We start from the raw sequence: 19,537 nt of genomic DNA, 5'->3' as shown, positions 1-19,537 counted from the left end.
CCTCCAAGCATGCTTTAGCTCCTTAACATTTCCACAGCTGTGTTTCTGCTCCTCCCTCTGCCTGGCAAGTTCTTCCCCATTGTGTTCAACCCACCCTCCACATTTCTGCTCCTTCTTGCAAATGTAGGCAACGAGTCGCCTCTTCCTGCCCTCTTTTCTCAATATTCAGATAGTCCCTCCTCTGTTGGTTCTGCCACGGGTGACTGTAGGTCCCTGTCTTCTTGTCGTTTCTCATTTTGTTTGTCCATCAGTTCCTCTGTACAGAGAGCTTCTACAGGAAAGAGACCATATCTCATTCTTCATTTTATTTCCAAATCCAAGCTTATGCCTGGTATGTAATAGACTCTCAATAAGCCATTATTATCACTAATTACATTTGTATTTGGATAGAGAGGCATTGCATGAACTTCAGTCATCTGGCAACATGCCGTGTCTACTGTTCTAAAAATGTTTGACGTTCCGAGTGGTCGTGATTTATAATTTTACAATTCACGCTGAAGACGATGCTTGTTTATGCTTACTTTCATTTCTTTCTTCTTCCGGATGATTTTGTTTGGAAAGAGGGTACCAGATGCTAGAATTTGGGTCAAGGCCAGCATAGGTTTCTTAAAAGCAATGGAATTTCAATGAAAGGAGAGATTTTCTAATGGGTAAGAGGGAAAAGAGGCTCTGAGGATTTGGCAGAGGAAGGCAGCAAGACCAAGTGGAGATGGAAGCAAGGATCCTTGCGCGCAGGGCCACCACACTGTAGGTAGGGAGGTGGGAGAGGACAGCAGTGAATGAGGGAGGAGAGAGAGGCATGAGTTTGGCCATTTACTCGTCCTCCTCCAACTTCCATTTCTGCTCCCAGTAACAGGAATTAACATTGGTAATTGGTAAAAGGTTAATTGCCAGGTTTCTACCAACTCCCCGTATTCTTCCAGAGGAGTTCTGAATGATCTTGGGATGTGGAAAGTCACTAAAGGGAAACTTCTTCACCCAGAGATCTATGGAGCTTCTTACTTTACACTGCACACTATTTTAATGAATCTTGAAACTCTTTGTAGGAGTCCTGTATCCACACGGAGAGTCATAGCCAGCAGCCTCTACAACCACATGTGTGCATGTGCATGCACATACACATGCACACACACTAACGTGGGGTTTCACACACCGGCTGTCCCACCTGGGTGAAGGCTTCACTTTCCTATTGATGGATGGACCTCCTGGGTCGACAGGGACCATCTGTCTCCCAAATAGCATTTCTTGTGCTTCAATCACAACTCCAATAATCACTTCCCCTAAACACATTAGTAGGAAATGATGTTAAAAATAATTAAGCGTAACTATTCACTGCATTAGAAATTGATGGTATCTATGTTTTGTAAATTAGAGACACGTAGGAGAAAATGATCATTCTCGCAACTCATTGCTGCGGGACGATCTTGTCATTGTTGCATAGAATTCATCCCAGTTAGAGGGATATTTGAAAACTTGGTGTTTCAAAGGAAAGAAGTGAAGAGTATGATGTACTCCAGTAGAAACCAGGTGTCCCAACTATGAGTCCTGTGCGATCATGCTCTATCCCCAGGAAGAGAATCGGTGGGATATTTTTGTAGAAGGGGACTTGTCAGGCAAAGCATTTGGAGCCTGACAGAATTGCCTTTCAAAAATGATAAAACGACTTAAAAGCTAGATAATTTTCCGTAAGTCATATAACCTTTCTGAATCCATATCCTAATACAAGAGTTCTAAGAATTTAATTAGGTGACACATAGGGAGCGCCTGACACATTGTCTGGCGTGTGGATCCCGATTTTATCTATTGATTCTCTTTGCTCCTTCAGAGTCTTCAACATTCACACTGATGATCCGTTTGACATCCTGACCTCATGATCCGAAACGGGGAACACTCTGTGCTCCATTGTCAAACATAACAGAAAGACTTTGTTTTGTGCTGTAACATGCTCTAAGTACCCCCTTGTCCTCTTGCTAACGGAACTTTGAACGCTGCAGTTCCCCTTGGCTTCCTTCATAATTGCAAATATACCTTTGATCCACCCTAATGTTTTTGCCTCTCGCAGAGCCAGTGGTAGCCCCCATGGCAGCCTCAAGCAATGTTGGCTGAACCACAGGGAAGGGGCAGCAGGCAGCTACCTATGTGGAAATAAGTCCCATATTGCCTGGCATCCATGTGGTCATTCCTGGTTTACTCCCTTAGGTTAAGTAGTACAAGGCCCAAGACTGGCATCTTTGTTCAGCTCAGTGGACAAGCCCTGGAGCAAAGGCAAAGGAGGAAGGTTGAATTGGGGCCATAGCCACCTTCTCACTGACAGACACAGACTGTCACGGTCTCAACAACCTTCTGCTTACCCTGTCTTCCCATCTAGAACATTCTTAAATCCCCTCTGTAGTTCTCGAGATCGTAACCATCCTGTAGACTTCACTTGCCATCCCACCTCCCCTGGAAGCATGTGTCACTACCCCAACCTGTTTCATTCCCTGCCTCCCTTCATCACATATGGCCCTAGGTTACTGCCATGACTTAGTTGTGTTCGAGAAGTGAGGCTCTGAAATCAGACAGAATAGATCTGAGCCTTGGCTCTTCCTCTGATTAGCTATGTGATCTTTAGGAAATGGCTCCTCTTTTCTAAGGAGGAGTTTCCTCCTTTGTAAAAGGGATACCAATAACACATATCTCATAAGAGTGCTATGAAGATTAAATAAGATAATCCATAAAGAACGAAGAAAACTACCTTGAATGTAGTTAAGTGTTTAATAAACATTTTCTAAATTACTTAACATTTTTCAGTGTAAATTCCTGTTGGACAAGATTGAAGATCTATCCATCCATCCTTCCATCCACCTAACAAACTCTTGGGACTCAGAGATGAACCAGACCCAATCTGTGCCCTCAGGGAGCTGGCAGTCTTACCAGGGAAGCAGAATGCAAACAAGTTCATTATGATGTGATATATCTGAAAGGCTTATGGCTTGCCAGCTTGGAACCTGTCAGTCTTCCCTGTCGATATGACAGTTAAGACAGCACATCCTCATTTGGCTGCAGTGTGCTGTCCCTTCATGGCTCCTGGCTGCTCATTGAAGCCTCTTGGTACAGGAGAGAAAGTTGGAAGCTGTGGCTACACAGATCTGGAGGGACCTGTGCTGTATTCTGATTTCAATGCTACAATAACCTCTTTTGCCACATGGGCAATTGAACAGCTTGTAATGCAGACTGCTTGAGCATCTAGGAACTTCGCCAGGATTCCAATCCATCCAAACCATTTATTCCAAACTGAGGGTCAGTGGACCAATCCTGGACTTGATTCTAGAGCCAGACAGCAAAGGATACGGGTCACCTGATGACCCCTCGACCCTTTCCATCCAACAACTCTGTCTTAACCATCCCAGGCAAGGAATAAAATAAGTCCTGTCTTTGGAAGATTTTCAGCAGAGTCAGTTCCCCAGTGGCAGGGGGGGTGCTTCTAATATGACATTAATCATAAAACCTCTGAATCATCATACAAAGCTGTGGGAGCATATGAATATAGGAATAGTATCCAATTAGCTTGGGAGATTACAATAGCCTGTGAGCTTGGCCTTAGGGCTGTGGTTGTTATATAAACCATCTGGTCTCTGGTGCCTGCAGACCTAAAGCTGATGGGATGACATGTGGTCTTTAGGGTCCGGTCCAGTGGAGAGTATGCACAGCTCTGCACAGTCCCCATGACCAGCAATAAAAAGCTACATCCTAAATTACCTCTGTGCCTTTTCACATTAATGTTCTTTCCAACTGGCACCTTTGCCCACCTGGAGGATCTGCTATTCTGGAGAAACATCGCTCATATGTCCTGTCTTATGAAGTTTTCCTGAATACACCATCAGTCATTCTATGCTTCTAGTTCGTTCAATAAACGTTTCTGAGACTCTCTTGTTACTTATATGTGCGTATGTCACTACATTTTATGATTTGTGTACATGTCTCGATTAGACTTGAACTTCCCAAAGACAAGGACATGTCTGTTTCCCTATTCCAATGCCCAGCACAGAGTCGGAGTTACAAGATATGAATAGACAGGACCAAGTGGTTAAAGAAGAGATCATAATTTCAAGCACACTAATGGGGAAGGCATAGCTAGGAGGGATGAAGAAACTTCTGGTGGTCTCCTGGGTGAGAGGAAGTACCGTGGATAACTTCTGATCTAAAATGGAAGATACCAATCCAACCCCTTCTTGGCTGTTTGCTCTCAGAGCTTTACAACCCTTTGGTCTCCTGGCCATCTGGCCTTGCTTTTTTCCTGATTATTCTGCTAAATTTTACTACTTTCTAAAGTCTTAAGGTTATTTACATCTACTGTGTCTGTAGGTGAAAATACTATATAATGGTAAACCATACAGATACAACAGACGTAAAAACCTTAAGAGCCTAGATAATAAAATGTAGCAAAGTAATCAAAGTTTTGAATACATATTACCTTTGCTTTTAATGTAATTTATCTAATTGTAAACATACACGATTTAATTTTAACATGGCTCTGTTTAACAACCAGCTTGGAAAAGTCGTAAAACTGTAACAAGCAGCGCTTATAAGCCAGCGTGGGCCAGATCCAGTACTGCAGTTAGGATGATTCACTCCGATCATTGCCCCAGACCCTCCCTGTAGGACTCGGCACACCACGGACCATCCGCATGCCCAGGACTAGAGGCTGGAGCCTCAGGCTTGTTCAGGCGTGCCCTAAAGGAAAGGAGGTCTGGCCGTCAGAAGAACTGCCACTCTGCCATCAGAGACAGAGCCCATGGAGGCTCCAGACCAGGTTAGTCCTTTTCCCATTAGTGGTAGGTTCAGTTGGCCCCGGCATGTCAGGGGGACTCTGAAATGGAGATCTGTGTTTTTTAGGGAGGCTTCCTGGGAGCTGGAAGGCCAAGAGGATTGGGCAGAGGGCAAAGGTGAGCTTGGATGTAGATGCAGTGTGGGCCCCAGCTGACCCCACGAGGAGCTCCCGCAGTTGGAGGGCACTTCCGGCCTCTGTATGTCAGACCGCCCCGTTGTCAGATATGGGCTACCCTTGGACAGAAGGTATGACGTTGGACAGTCAGCTTCCTCTGCCCAGGGGAGTCCCTCAGGAGGGGTTCAGCTGTGAGCCCTCGAGCAGGCAGTGCTGGTGGTGGCAGGGATGGGTTATCAATGCCTTGGTTCAGAACTAAGAGATTTAGATTTTCATTTATCAGTTTGTTTAAAATAACAAAAGCCTAGAATGCCTGGGTGGCTCCATTGTTAAGCCTCCAACTTCAGCTCAAGTCTTGATGTCGCTGTTCTTGAGTTCGATCCCCACGTCTGGCTCTGTGCTGACAGCTCAGAGCCTGGAGCCTGCTTCGGATTCTGTGTCTCCCTCTCTCTCTGCCCCTCCCCTGCTCGTACACTCTTAACTCTCACAAAAATAAGTGAACCATAAAAAGTTAACAAAATCCCGTAGTTGTAACAAAAAAATATCTGAATTTTCAAAATTAGAAAGAAGTTAGTAAAAAAATGTGATACTGTCTCACATATTTTGCAAACCTCTTCAATGTTTGGCTTTAATAAAAGCTGGATTCTCATATCTACTTTTACATTCAATAGGTCTTGACATCACATGTCATATAGCTCCTGAAAAACTCCTTCGTACATGTCTAAGACACTGAGAAATAAGAAGATAAATAACATCATTATAAAAATAGTTCTGGCCTCATGGACCCTGACAGGGTTCCAAGGACCTTCACTTGGAGAACTGCTCCTCACCATCTGACCTGGAGAAGGAGGTGTGGGCCTCAAGCTGTTCACATAAGGAGTAGTTTGAACTGCGTCTTGGGCCTTGCGAATGTCACGTTTAGGAGACTCAGGATTATGTTATGTCCTAAGGAGAGGTTTGTTGTTTTTGTTTTCCCAGCAGACAGCGCACCTGGTTGGGCTCACACGGCAAGCCCTGTCTCTTGGGCAGCTTACGGCATTTCTGGAGTCTGTCGTGTGTGTGTGTGTGTGTGTGTGTGTGTGTGTGTGTGTGTGTGTGTGTGTGTGTGTGCAGCGTTCAGGGCTCGGCCAGACACTCTGGCAGAGTTTACACGCTGAATTTGGGGTTCTCCCCCCCGCCGGCTCTCTCCTTCATGGGTTCCCCCTCACTTTCCAGCAGCTGTGGTTGCCCCAGACTCAGTCCTCTTGTTTTTCACACCAGGAAGGTTATTGGGTCTCTCCTGGAGTTTGGGCCACTCCTCAGACTGCAGATTTCAGCCTGCCCTTGGGCCCAAAACCCCATAAAAATCTCACCCTCACACAGTCTCATCGCTTTGTTCTGAGCATCACGTCCCCTCCAGAAGCTGCCTGACTTTTGTATACTCTCTAGTCTCAGATGCCTGTGGACTATGGTGTCTTGGTATTTTGTTCAGTCTAGTTGCTATCTGCAGGAGGGTCGGGTGGTCACAGGGCAGAGGAAGGGCATGAGCCTTTGTGAGGAGAACCTCTCCAACCCCCTTCTCCCCTCTTCCTCAGCCTCCTCTTGGGTCCTACCAAGGAGGAAGAATACTAATGTAGATTCTATTGTAGATTCTGTGAATTAAATGGTTGGTACACAGGTGCCATTCTCTTTTTGGCTGCTTCCCTTCCTGTGGCAGGGGTGGGGTGGGGCAAGCAGACACGGGTCCCCTTCCTCCAGCTGATCAGACAGTATCTGTTTCTTTCCGGTTGCTCCTGTTTTTCTTGTTAGCAGCTGGCCTGGGACATCTCCTTCAGCTGAGATCCAGGATAACTCAGCACTAAGTACTGGGACCCAGAACCCTTTCTTCTCTTATAACTTCTCTCTAATTACATTCCTCTTGGTGATGGGTTTGTATTGGATCAACTTTTGGCCTACCGTTCTTTAGGCCTAACTAGCTGAGGAAAAAGGTTACCAGCTTGCTAGAGTTCTCTATTTTGGAGTTGGAGGCAAAACCACAGCTAATAATACATTGTTTTGTTATATTTGCTGCATTTTATTCTTGCCAGGCATTTCCCCATATTTATCTATCCCTCTGGGATCTCAGAGAGATAAATGTTGATTGTCAGGGCAGGATTAATGAGATCCCAAGTGCTTAGCAAAAACAGTATCTAACAGTACCCCAAAGTCACCACCAATGCCCAGTGGAGACTCCACTAAAACTTGGCACACATGTGCCTCTCCTCACACCACAATTCAGAACCTCAGGGTCTGAGTGACTGAGGCACAGGGTCCAGAGTCTCTTCCCAGGCCATCTGTGCAGACGTGGTTATGAGAGACCCACAAGCAGGAGAGAAGGCACCCAAGACTAGAGGACCCACCAGGCTGCATGCCTTTCAGGCACCTGCTGGGTTGTGGGCAGAGCTCTGTTAGAAAAGCTCGACTTGCTGGGCTGCTGGTGTTTCCTCTCACACCTGTCTCCTCTGCTAGACTGGGTGGGGGGGGGGGGGCTCGGCTTCCAGGACCTCATCTTTTTCCTCTTACTCATGCCAGACTCTTGGTACATGGTATTCTATTTCTTTTCTCAGACTTTCCGTGCCCAGATGTCGGAAAGATTAGTTCTGCTTCAAATCCTTGCCACGTTGCCTGGAAAGGGTCCGTAACACCATTCAGCATGACCCCCATTCTGGTGTAACTGACCCTCTTCCCACAGGACCTGTCCCCATGTTCTCTCCTTGCTAGGGATCCTGCTGCCCCTTCAGCCTCCTCTCTCAGGGATGCCCACTTCACTAACAACATTTCCTCTTTTGTGTCTAAAGCTTGCTGTGTTGCTGTACCAATCAGGGTCCCAGCAGGGGAAAATGGCACACATACATACATAGGCTGGATATTGTAAGGAAAATTTGATAAAGGGATTTTTATTTGATAGAGGGATGGTCAGGGTTTAAAGAAAAATCAATGGGTGGTGCAGTCCTCCAGGACTGGGCACAGAAGGGAATGTTAACTGGAGCCCAGAGTGGGGACTCTAGGAAGGAGGCCACCTGATGGGAACTCTGGCCTATGGTCTAGGACAAAGCCAACCTGGGGGCCCCCCAGTAGTGAGAAATGGCAAGGAAGTACACCCCCACTGTCACTCTTCTCCTGTCTTCTGACCTCCTGCGGTTGACTGCCACTGGCTTACCTCAGCCGGAAGCCACCAGGCAAAGATGCCCATGGAAACAATACACAGAGGCCACACTCCTGGCCACAGGGCAGGGGTGATGAAGGGAGATGGGGATAGGTCTGGAGGAGCAAAGATAACATTGTTCAAGACACTCCCCATCTTGTCCTACTTTCTTTCTTATAATCTCCGGAAAAAGGAACAGAGTGTTTTTCATTCCAAGGGAAGTAGTATAGTATAATGAACAGACATTTATGGGTTAATGTCACTTACCTGCTCTATGTTCTTAGGCAAACCATTTAATCCATGTGTATTCCAGTTTTCACATCTGCAAAATAATATATATTTTACGGGGCTTTTATGAGGCTGTTGTGGTGGGTATAAAGCCCATAGGATGAGGTCTATCACATTGGAAGCCTCAATAAATGGCAAATATCCTTAAAAGGCCAATCGTTCCTTGCGTACCCTTAATCCTATCCGTACTGTCTCTTGCTTTTTCAGCTTCATTCTGTCCAAGGCATCCTTCCCTGTGTCAGCAAACACGTGTGGTGACCCCTTTTCCTATTTCTACTTTCATGCTATTCACAAAAATAAATGCCGTGGTGGGCATTCTCCTAGAGCTGACATTCCTGGAGGGTCAGAGGCCAGCGTGGACCATAGCCTTGGACCAGCAACATGCTCTTCACCCATACTCAACCCAGGTGACCACAACCATACTCTCAGCCAGCACGTTGTCTCAGCTGTCTGGTTGGCTCGGACTGCAGGAGCCTCATGAAGGACGACATTTACTGGCAAAGGCAGCACCCAAATTGAGTGGCCAATCCAAACAGTTATGTTAGTGTTGAGTTTTCGTTAGAGATGGGGTGAAAGATCTGGAAAAGACTGTCTCTGGTGTGATTAGTTATGAACTGTGCATGTGTATGGTTTATTGGCCTTTTCCAGTTGTGTCCTAGATGTAAACAATCCTCATGCCTTAGGATCCAGGAGACGTCCCTAACTGGTGGTGTGATAAGAAAAGTCACAGCCTTTGGGGCACCTGGGTGGCTCATTCACTTGAGCGTCGGACTTCGGCTCAGGTCATGATCTCACAGGTCATGATTGTGAGCCCTGCATCGGGCTCACTGCTGTCAGCACAGAGTCTGCTTCAGATCCTCTGTACCCCCCTCCCTCTGCCCCTTCCCTGCTCACGTTCTCTGTCTCTCGAAAATAAATACACACTTAAAACAATAAATTAAAAATAAAAAAGAAAGTCGCAGCCCTTAAAGTGAACATCTAAGCACGAGCATTGTTAACAGCAGGTAATGATACAGACCGTCCATGCCCTGGTGCCCTTTGTGTTAGATCGCTAGGACTGCCATGACAACGTGTTACACACCGGCTGGCTCAAACAACACAAACGTATGGTCTTACAGATCTGGAGCCAGGGGTTCCAAATCATTGTGTCCACAGGGTCGGTTCTTTCTGAGGGCTATAAGGGAAGGATCTATCCCAGGCCTCTCCCTTTGGCCTGTAGATGGCCATTGCCTCCCTGTATATCTCTTCACATTGTCTTCTCTGTATGTGTGTCTTTTTCAGAGGACATCAGTCATATTGGACTATAGCTTACCCTAATGACCTCGTCTACCTCCGTCAAGACCGTATCTCTAGATACGGTCACAGGCTCAGGTACTAAGAGTAAGTCTTCAACATACAAATCTGTGGGAGAGGGATGCAGTTTAACCCATAATACCCTCCTATGATTCTTGGGTCAGTGGAGGCTCATAAAACTAAATATATCTAGAAGATTCTCAAGTTGGCTACATCTTCATAGTTAATATTCTTTTTTATATTAAATATAATTTATTGTCAAATTAGTTTCCATGCAGCACCCAGTGCTCATCCCAACAGGTGCCCCCCTCAATGCCATCACCCACTTTCCCCTCTCCCTCACCCCCATCAACCCTCAGTTTGTTCTCAGTATTTAAGAGTCTCTTACGGTTTGCCTCCCTCCCTCTCCATAACTTCCTCCCCCACAAAAATAAAAATAGATCTACCCTAGACCCAGCAATAGCACTGCTAGGAACTTACCCAAGGGATACAGGAGTGCTGATGCATAGGGGCCCTTGTACTCCATAGTTAATATTCTAAACAACCATTTTCTTGCCAAGGGCAAACTCCTTGACCGTCCTCCCTTGTGATTTACTTTTTGCCTGGTGTCTACAGATGCCACATGGATTAAGGAATTTACATGCAGTGCAGGGATGTTGACCACACTGTTCTCTTCCCTTTGCACAGTGAGAGTAGGTCCCTGGGCATCCTCAAATGAACTAACTGGCAGAAAACTCAAGAGTTTCAGCCTGGACCTGTCTGCTTCTGAATATGCTTCTGTCACATCTTTGGGTAATACTGTCTGAGAGTCTTTATTTGTCTTGTCAACACAGACCAGGTAAAGAACATTACAACTGAGCTCTCTCAACCCTGTCTTTTCCACATCTTGTCCTGTCCCTCGTGTCCAGAACCCCAGGGTATGCCTGGTACCTACCCCACGGCAACATGAAGAAAAGACTTTTTCTTTCCAGCACTTAAAATGTTCAGGTTGATTTTCTAGCTCCAGGCTGCTGAATCCACAGATATTCTATGGCGGAAAGCTATTATTTGTCCAGGGCTCAGAGGTGAGAGTGCGTCAGAGGAAGGAGGGAGAGGATTGGCATTCGGCTCCCACGACCACCATCTGCAGAGAACTATGTGCTAGAAGCAGAGCAAGGTGCAGGGGAGACAGGAGCACTCTGCCCTCAAGGAACTTATAGCAGCTCTGAGAGACTTTTGTAGACCATGAGGAGATTCGAGCTGAGGGGACTAGAAAAGGCATTGACCTGTGTCTGTGGCCCTGCCTGGACTAGACCATTTGTGTCTCACCTGAGAGATGGATCTCACAGATTGTTCTTGAGACTAAATAACCCAAACTCTAGAATGTGTTGATGCTGGTCTCTTGTAGGGCTTCCAGCTTAGGCCCTTAGGGTCAGACTGGTGATGAAGTTCCTCCTGAAAGGATTGAAAACATGCACTGCTCATCATCTAGGGCAAGACATGACTTGGAAAGCAGGCTGTAGACAGGGAAGGCAAATCATTCCCTCCTTGCAGCGTCTATCTGACCCTGACTCTGAGCCATGGAGGGGTCCTGATTTAGGGGTGGGGGAAGGGGAGGGGAGCTCACCCAGCCAAAAGGAAGCTGCTCAGTTAGGAGTAAAAGAGGCAGCAGGATGAGAGACCCAAAGATGGGGCTTGCCTGTTTAGTGATTGGATGCTATTCCTCTCTCATCATTCTTGAAACTTCGGCAAAATTTCAAAGTTATAGCCTGGCTCATGTAGCACTGCAGGTAGTAAGAGGAAGGGCAGGTCCCCTGCCATGGAGAAGTCAACAGGTGAGGGCACAGGGTTCTCTGAAGCCACGGTGGAAGCCGTGGTAAGAGGCATGGAAGGCTCTATGAGCTCAGATACCAGCCCCTGTGAGCGGGCCCCCGAGGCATCAGCCCAGGGACAGGTGGAAGGGGCCATCTGCTGACAGAAGAGCTGGTAGAACATGGGTCACTGTGGTTCCAGTTTTACACATAAGCAGTCCCTTGTTTAGTCTGAGACATCCTATGCAACAGGTCAGCACAGGTGTGAGGAAAAGATAGATTCAGTGTGAACAGTGGTTCAGAGCATAGGGGTTTGACTGCAAAGAGTGGCTCAGAGCTTTGGTTCTGGAATCAGACAACTTGGTTTGAGGGCCCCCGGCACCATTTGCTGGCTGCAATACTGTGGGTAGGTTAATTTTGCTGAGCCTCGGTTTCCTCATGTAAAATGAGGATGATCTTAGTGCCTTGTAGGATTCTTATAAGATTCAGGGATATAGATAATCCATGTGAAGTACTTAGCACCCCTTCATTCATTCATTTATGTATTCATAGCTCAAAAGTATCGATCACTTGCCATGTGCCAGGATACATCAGTGAATAAAAGCAGAGAAATCTCATGCTCTCCTCTCCACCATCACTGAGTTTATAGCCATGTGCTATTTAGAGTAAGCCCTCAAATAAGATAACACTGTGATCTCTCTTGTACATGGAATGTTAAAATCCATCCATCCATACACAATCTCACAGGCATGGACCCACTGCTGGTTGCCAGAAGCAGGAGTTAAAAGGTGACAGACATGGGTAAACTGTGTGGTTATTTTTCTTGTTTTTGTTTTTTGTTTTTTTTAGTTCAAGTAAATAGAATAAAAATAAATACACAAGAGTAAACCGAGTCAATAAGGTGCTAAATAAAATACCTTCTTACTTACCACGCACACTTTCATAGGATAAAAAAGACATAGTGTCTTAATAGATGTCTTTCTACCTTGGGTTAATGAGTGATACATTGAAATATTACTATGTTGTAGTATTAAAAAAATTCAGTTTAGTGTCCAGTAATTTTGAAAAGAATTCTTTGTTGTCAGAAAACAATAGAAAAATCTAAGGTAAAGATACATGGGGAAATTAGAAAGGAGATCGGGGGGAGGCATTGATAACAGTTTAAATATTATTGGTTAATTTATCACCAGGCATAGAGAAAGAAAGTAAAATGGCTGTGGTACGAATTGTAGGAAGAAAATGGGCATTTCTATGAAAAACAAAACCAAACCAGCAATCTGTTATCAGAGAAGCTAAGTGATTATGAATAAAACCGTAATGAGAAGGAAATTTTACATGTTGGGAAAATAAGATCAAAAATTCCAATTTTTTAAATACACTTTATTGTCAAATTGGTTTCCATACAAAACCCAGTGATCATCACAACAGGTGCCCTCCTTAATGCCCATCACCTACTTTCCTCTTCCCCACCACCCATCAACACTCAGTTTGTTCTCAGTATTTAAGAGTCTCTTATGGTTTGCCTCCTTCCCTCTCTGTAACTTTTTCCCCCCTTTCCCTCCCACCATGGTCTTCTGTTAAGTTTCTCAGGATCCACATATGAGTGAAAACATATGGTATATGTCTTTCTCTGCCTGACTTATTTCACTTAGCATAACACTCTCCAGTTCCATCCATGTTGCTATAAATGGCCAGATTTCATTCTTTCTCATTGCCACGTAGTATTCCATTGTATATATGAACCACATCTTCTTTATCCATTTGTCAGTGGACGGACATTTAGGCTCTTTCCATAATTTGGCTATTGTTGAAAGTGCTGCTATAAACATTGGGGTACAATTGCCTCTATGCATCAGCCCTCCTGTACCCCTTGGGTAAATTCTTAGCCATGCTATTGCTGGGTCATAGGGTACATGTATTTTTAATTTTTTGAGGAACCTCCACACTGTTTTCCAGAGTGGCTGCACCAGTTTGCATTCCCACCAACAGTGCAAGAGGGTTCCTGTGTCTCCACATCCTCCCCAGCATCTATAGTCTCCTGATTTGTTCATTTTAGCCACTCTGACCGGCGTGAGGTGATATCTCAGTGTGGTTTTGATTTGTATTTCCCTGATAAGGAGCGACGTTGAGCATCTTTTCATGTGCCTATTGGCCATCTGGATGTCTTCTTTAGAGAAGTATCTATTCATATCTTCTGCCCATTTCTTCACTGGATTATTTGTTTTTCGGGTGTGGAGTTTGGTGAGCTCTTTATAGATTTTGGGTACTAGCTCTTTGTCTAATATGTCATTTGCAAGTATCTCTTCCCATTCTGTAGGTTGCATTTTAGTTTTGTTGATTGTTTCCTTTGCAGTGTAGAAGCCTTTTATCTTCATGAGGTCCCAGTAGTTCATTTTTGCTTTTAATTCCCTTGCCTTTGGAGATGTGTGGAGCCAGAAAATGCTGTGGCTGAGGTCAGAGAGGTTTTTTCCTGCTTTCTCCTCTAGGGTTTTGATTGTTTCCTGTCTCACATTCAGGTGCTTTATCCATTTTGAGTTTATTTTTGTGAATTGTGTAAGAAAGTGGTCTAGTTTCATTCTTCTGCATGTTGCTGTCCAGTTCTCCCAGCACCATTTGTTAAAGAGACTGTCTTTTTTTTCCATTGGATATTCTTTCCTGCTTTGTCAAAGATTAGTTGGCCATACTTTTGTGGGTTCAATTCTGGAGTCTCTATTCTATTCCATTGGTCTATGTGTCTGTTTTTGTGCCAATACCATGCTATCTTGATGCTTACAGCTTTGTAGTAGAGGCTGAAGTCTGGGATTGTGATGCCTCCCACTTTGGTCTTCTTCTTCAATATTACTTTGGCTGTTTGGGGTCTTTTGTGGTTCCATACAAATTTTAGGATTGCTTGTTCTAGCTTCGAGAAAAATGCTGGTGCAATTTTGATTGGGATTGCATTGAATGTGTAGATAGCTTTGGGTAGTAGTGACATTTTAACAATTTTATTATTCCAATCCATGAGCATGGAATGTTTTTCCATTTCTTTGTATCTTTTTCAATTTCCTTCATAAGCTTTCTATAGATTTCTGCATACAGATCTTTTACATCTTTGGTTAGGTTTATTCCTAGGTATTTTATGATTCTTGGTGCAATTGTGAATGGGATCAGTTTCTTTATTTGTCTTTCTGTTGCTTTATTATTGGTGTATAAAAATGCAACTGATTTCTGTACATGAATTTTGTATCCCATGACTTTGCTGAATTCATGTATCAGTTCTAGCAGACTTTTGGTGGAGTCTTTCGGGTTTTCTATGTAAAGTATCATGTCATCTGCAAAAAGTGAAAGCTTGACTTCATCTTTGCCAATTTTGATGCCTTTGATTTCCTTTTGTTGCCTGACTGCTGAGGCTAGAACTTCCAACACTGTGTTAAACAACAGCGGTCAGAGTGCACATCCCTGTTGTGTTCCTGATCTCAGGGGGAAAGCTCTCAGTTTTCCCCATTGAGGATAATAATTAACTGTGGGCTTTTCATAAATGGCTTTTATGATGTTTATGTTCCTTCTATCTTGACTTTCTTGAGGCTTTTTATTAAGAAAGGATGCTGAATTTTGTCAAATGCTTTTTCTGCATCGATTGACAGGATCATATGGTTCTTATCTTTTCTTTTGTTAATGTGATGTATCACATTGATTGATTTGCGAATGTTGAACCAGCCCTACAGCCCAGGAATGAATCCTACTTGATCATGGTGAATAATTCTTTTTATATGCTGTTGAATTCGATTTGCTAGTATCTTGTTGAGAATTTTTGCATCCATATTCATCAGGGATATTGGCTTAGTTATTTTTTTTGCTGGGTCTCTGTCTGTTTTGGGAATCAAAGTAATGCTGGCTTCATAGAATGAGTCTGGAAGTTTTCCTTCCCTTTCTATTTTTTGGAACAGCTTGAGAAGGATGGGTATTATCTCTGCTTTAAATGTCTGGTAGAATTCCCCTGGGAAGCCATCTGGTCCTGGACTCTTATTTGTTGGGAGATTTTCAATAACTGATTCAATTTCTTCACTGGTTATGGGTCTGTCCAAATTTTCTATTTCTTCCTGTTTGAGTTTTGGAAGTGTGTGGGTGCTTAGGAATTTGTCCATTTCTTCCAGGTTGTCCAGTTTGTTGGCATATAATTTTTTGTAGTATTCCCTGATAATTGCTTGTATTTCTGAGGGATTGGTTGTAATCATTCCATTTTCATTCATGATTTTATCTATTTGGGTCATCTCCCTTTTCTTTTTGAGAGGCCTGGCTAGAGGTTTATCAATTTTGTTTGTTTTTCGAAAAAACTAACTCATGGTTTCATTCATCTTCTCTACTGTTTTTTTAGATTCTATATTGTTTATTTCTGCTCTGATCTTTATTATTTCTCTTTTTCTGCTGGGTTTGGGGTGCCTTTACTGTTCTGCTTCTAGTTCCTTTAGGTGTGCTGTTAGATTTTGTATTTGGGATTTTTCTTGTTTCTTGAGATGGGCCTGGATTGCAATGTATTTTCCTCTCAGGACTGCCTTAGCTGCTTCCCAAAGCATTTGGATTGTTGTATTTTCATTTTCATTTGTTTCCATATATTTTTTTAATTTCTTCTCTAATTGCCTGGGTGACCCATTCATTCTTTAGTAGGGTGTTCTTTAACCTCCATGCTTTTGGAGGTTTTCCAGACTTTTTCCTGTGGTTGATTTAAAGTTTCATAGCATTGTGATCTGTAAGTGTGAATGGTATGATCTCATTCTTTTATAATTATTAAGGGATGTTTTGTGACCCAGTATGTGATCTATCTTGGAGAATGTTCCATGTGCACTCAAGAAGAAAGTATGTTCCATTGCTCTGGGATGCAGAATTCTAAATATATCTGTCAAGTCCATCTGATCCACTGTATCATTCAGTGCCCTTGTTTCTTGATTGATTCTCTGTCTAGATGATCTATCTATTGTTGTAAGTGGAGTATTAAAATCCCCTGCAATTACTACATTCTTATCAGTAAGGTTGCTTGTGTTTGTGATTAATTGTTTTAAATATTTGGGGCCTCCAAATCGGTGCATAGACGTTTATAATTGTTAGCTCTTCCTGATGGATAGACCCTGTAATTAATATATAATGCCCTTCTTCATCTCTTGCTACAGCCTTTAATTTAAAGTCTGGTTTGTCTGATATAAGTATGGTTACTCCAGCTTTTCTTTTGACTTCCAGTAGCATGATATTTAGTTCTCCATCCCCTCACTTTCAGTCTGAAGGTGTCTTCAGGTCTAAAATGAGTCTCTTGCAGACAGCAAATAGATGGGTCTTGTTTTTTTTTATCCATTCTGATACCCTATGTCTTTTGGTTAGAGCATTGAGTCCATTTACATTCAGTGTTATTATTGAAAGTTATGGGTTTAGAGTCATGGTGATGTCTGTAGGTTTCATGCTTGTAGTGATGTCTCTGGTACTTTGTGGTCCTTGGAACATTTCACTCAAAGAATCCCCCTAAGGATTTCTTGTAGGGCTGGTTTAGTGGTGATGAATTCCTTCAGTTTTTGTTTGTTTGGGAAGACCTTTATCTCTCCTTCTATTCTGAATGGCAGCCTTGCTGGATAAAGGATTCTCAGCTGCATATTTTTTCTGTTCATCACAGTGAAGATTTCCTGCCATTCCTTTCTGGCCTGCCAAGTTTCAGTAGATAGGTCTGCTACTACCTTCTGTGTCTACCTTTGTATTTTAAGGGCCATTTATCTCTAGCTGCTTTCAGAATTTTCTCTTTATCCTTGTATTTTGCCAGTTTCACTATGATATGTCATGCAGAAGATTGATTCAAGTTACATCTGAAGGGAGTTCTCTGTGCCTCTTGGATTTCAATGCCTGTTTCCTTCCCCAGATAGGGGAAGTTCTCAGCTATGATTTGTTCAAGTATACCTTCAGCCCCTTTCTCTCTCTCTTCCTCTTCTGGGATTCCTATTATATGGATATTGTTGCGTTTGATTGCATCACTTAGTTCTCTAATTCTCCCCTCATACTCCTGGATTTTTTATCTCTCTTTTTCTCAGCTTCCTAGTTTTCCATAATTTTATTTTCTAATTCACCTATTCTCCCCTCTGCCTCTTCAAATCTGTGCTGTGGCTGTCTCCATTTTATTTTGCATCTCATTTATAGCATTTTTTAATTCATCATGACTATTTTTTAGTCCCTTGATCTCTGTAGCAATAGATTCTCTGCTGTCCTCTATGCTTTTTTCAAGCCCAGAAATTAACTTTATGACTATTATTCTAAATTCTTGTTCCGTTATATTGCTTAAATCGGTTTTGATGAATCTGTTAGCTGTCGCTGCTTCCTGGAATTTCTTTTGAGCAGAGTTCTTCTGTTTCGTCATTTTGGTTAGTTTTCTGTCCCTTATGTGTTTTAAAAGCTTGTTGTGTGCTCTGCACCTGTGAGCACTGCTGTATTAAAGGAGGGTCATACACTGTCCAGGGCCTGGCCTTTCAGGAGGTGTTTTTTGGGGATTGTTACTTGGTCTCTGTTGTTGGGACTTTTGTTAATTTATTACCCTACTCGTAGTGATATTTTGGACCCTCCACCAGGTATGGTTTGATTTGTTCCTTGGAGTAGCCCTGTAAAGGAAAACCTATAGACAAACAGGAGACAAAAACACACAAACACACAAACAAATAACACAAACAAATAAACAAAAACAGAAAAGTAAAGACTAAAAACAAAAAACCCATAAACACCGACTACAAGTAAAGAAGAGGGTGGAGGTGGTGCTGATGGAAGAGCACATACAAAGAAAGAAATGACGGGGAGAAAAAATAAACATTGATTATGCAGAGAGGCTAAAAGGCTTAATCCCGTGAGAGAGAAAGGAAAATAAAGGAGGTGGGGAAAACGGAACGAGGATCAAGTTACCCAGACAGAGAAACTATATGGCTTGATTATTCCGGAGAGAGAGGAAGGAGTTTAAAGAAGGAGGTGTAGAACATGTATCAAGACAATGGATTAAATATGTCTGTTTAGACAGACCAATAACCAGAGTAACCAGCCTAGGGGAGGGAAGAGATAAGGAGGAGAAATGGGGGTTGGGGGGAGAATATATTTCCAGAACTGACCTAGAGTTAATCCAGGTAATGCTGCATTGCTTGTCGGGAGGAGCTGTCCACAGGGTCTGTGCTCTGGTAGATACGCAGTTACCCAGTGCAAAGGGGCGTGGTTTGGTATTATCTGGACCCATCTCCACTATGGGCCACGGGAGTGATCCCTGAGGCCCTGCCTTGGTGGTGGTGGTCGGGGGGAATGGTGTTCCCCCAGTCTCCTCCACGGAGCCGGACCGGTGGACTCCATTTGAGTCGTCCTCACTGTGCTGCGGGCGCAGACGGGATGGTCCTTCTCTCTCCCCCACTCCCCTGACCCTGCGCTTGGCTAGGATTCAAAGTCCCACTTTGTGCGCTCTGGCCCTGGGGAAGTGCCTCTCTGTGCGGCAATATGTGGTCTCGGCTGGCTGTGTCTGTGCCCCAGCACTTCAGGGAGGACTACCTTCTGCAGACTGAGCCGCTGCCCGCGCCGCCAGCCCCCGGGGTGGCGGACACAGGCAGCCTTTGTCTTTTCCCACTGCACTCCAGGGAGATGGTGGCCTTTTCCTCCTGCAGACTGTGCCCTTGGCCCAGCTACTGGGCCCGGAGGTGGCCGACGCAGGCAGGTTCTGTACTATTGCGCAGCCCTCAAGGGAGGGAACCACTTTCTCCAGCTGGGGAGTGAACCTCCGACCTACCGCACCCAGGGCTGGCTCCCCTCCTCCCCAGGTGCATGAACAGGGAGCCGGCTCCAGTCCAAAGAAAGCCCCGCAGTTAGAGGTTGGATCCCTCTCAGTCTCAGTCCGAGGTCTCTCTCCGTCCAGATACAGTCCTGCACTTCCCTAGCCACTCTTTCTCTTCCCTTTGTCTCTCTGCAGAAAGGGGTCCCTCCCCTCCGTGCCCACGCGGCCTTTTTTATCAACCCCAGTTCACAGTTACCCACCTATCTTTTTTCCAGTTTTCCCATTTTCTTCCTAGTAGATTCAGTCTCTTTTCCTCCCAGGCTCTGGTGTTCAAA

General features: G+C 44.2%; 1 long non-coding RNA gene across 3 annotated transcripts in view; it reads left to right on the top strand.

Moving 5' to 3' along the window:
- Positions 1 to 19,537, top strand: part of LOC132681510 (uncharacterized) — a 221,107-nt gene that overhangs the window by 59,911 nt on the left and 141,659 nt on the right. Inside the window, exon 4 of one of the 3 annotated variants that reach the window (XR_013557167.1) lies at positions 2,791 to 3,847. The exons of the other annotated variants lie outside the window; for them this stretch is intronic. This is a non-coding gene — a long non-coding RNA (uncharacterized LOC132681510). Of the gene's footprint in view, positions 1 to 2,790; positions 3,848 to 19,537 lie in introns of those variants that run through there. 3 annotated transcript variants of the gene reach the window in all.

Source organism: Panthera onca, chromosome A1, assembly GCF_046562875.1.
Source record: "Panthera onca isolate mPanOnc1 chromosome A1, mPanOnc1 haplotype 2, whole genome shotgun sequence".
Taxonomy (NCBI): domain Eukaryota; kingdom Metazoa; phylum Chordata; class Mammalia; order Carnivora; family Felidae; genus Panthera; species Panthera onca.
Note: the sequence above shows the minus strand (reverse complement) of the source record. Positions and strands in the feature narration are given on the sequence as shown.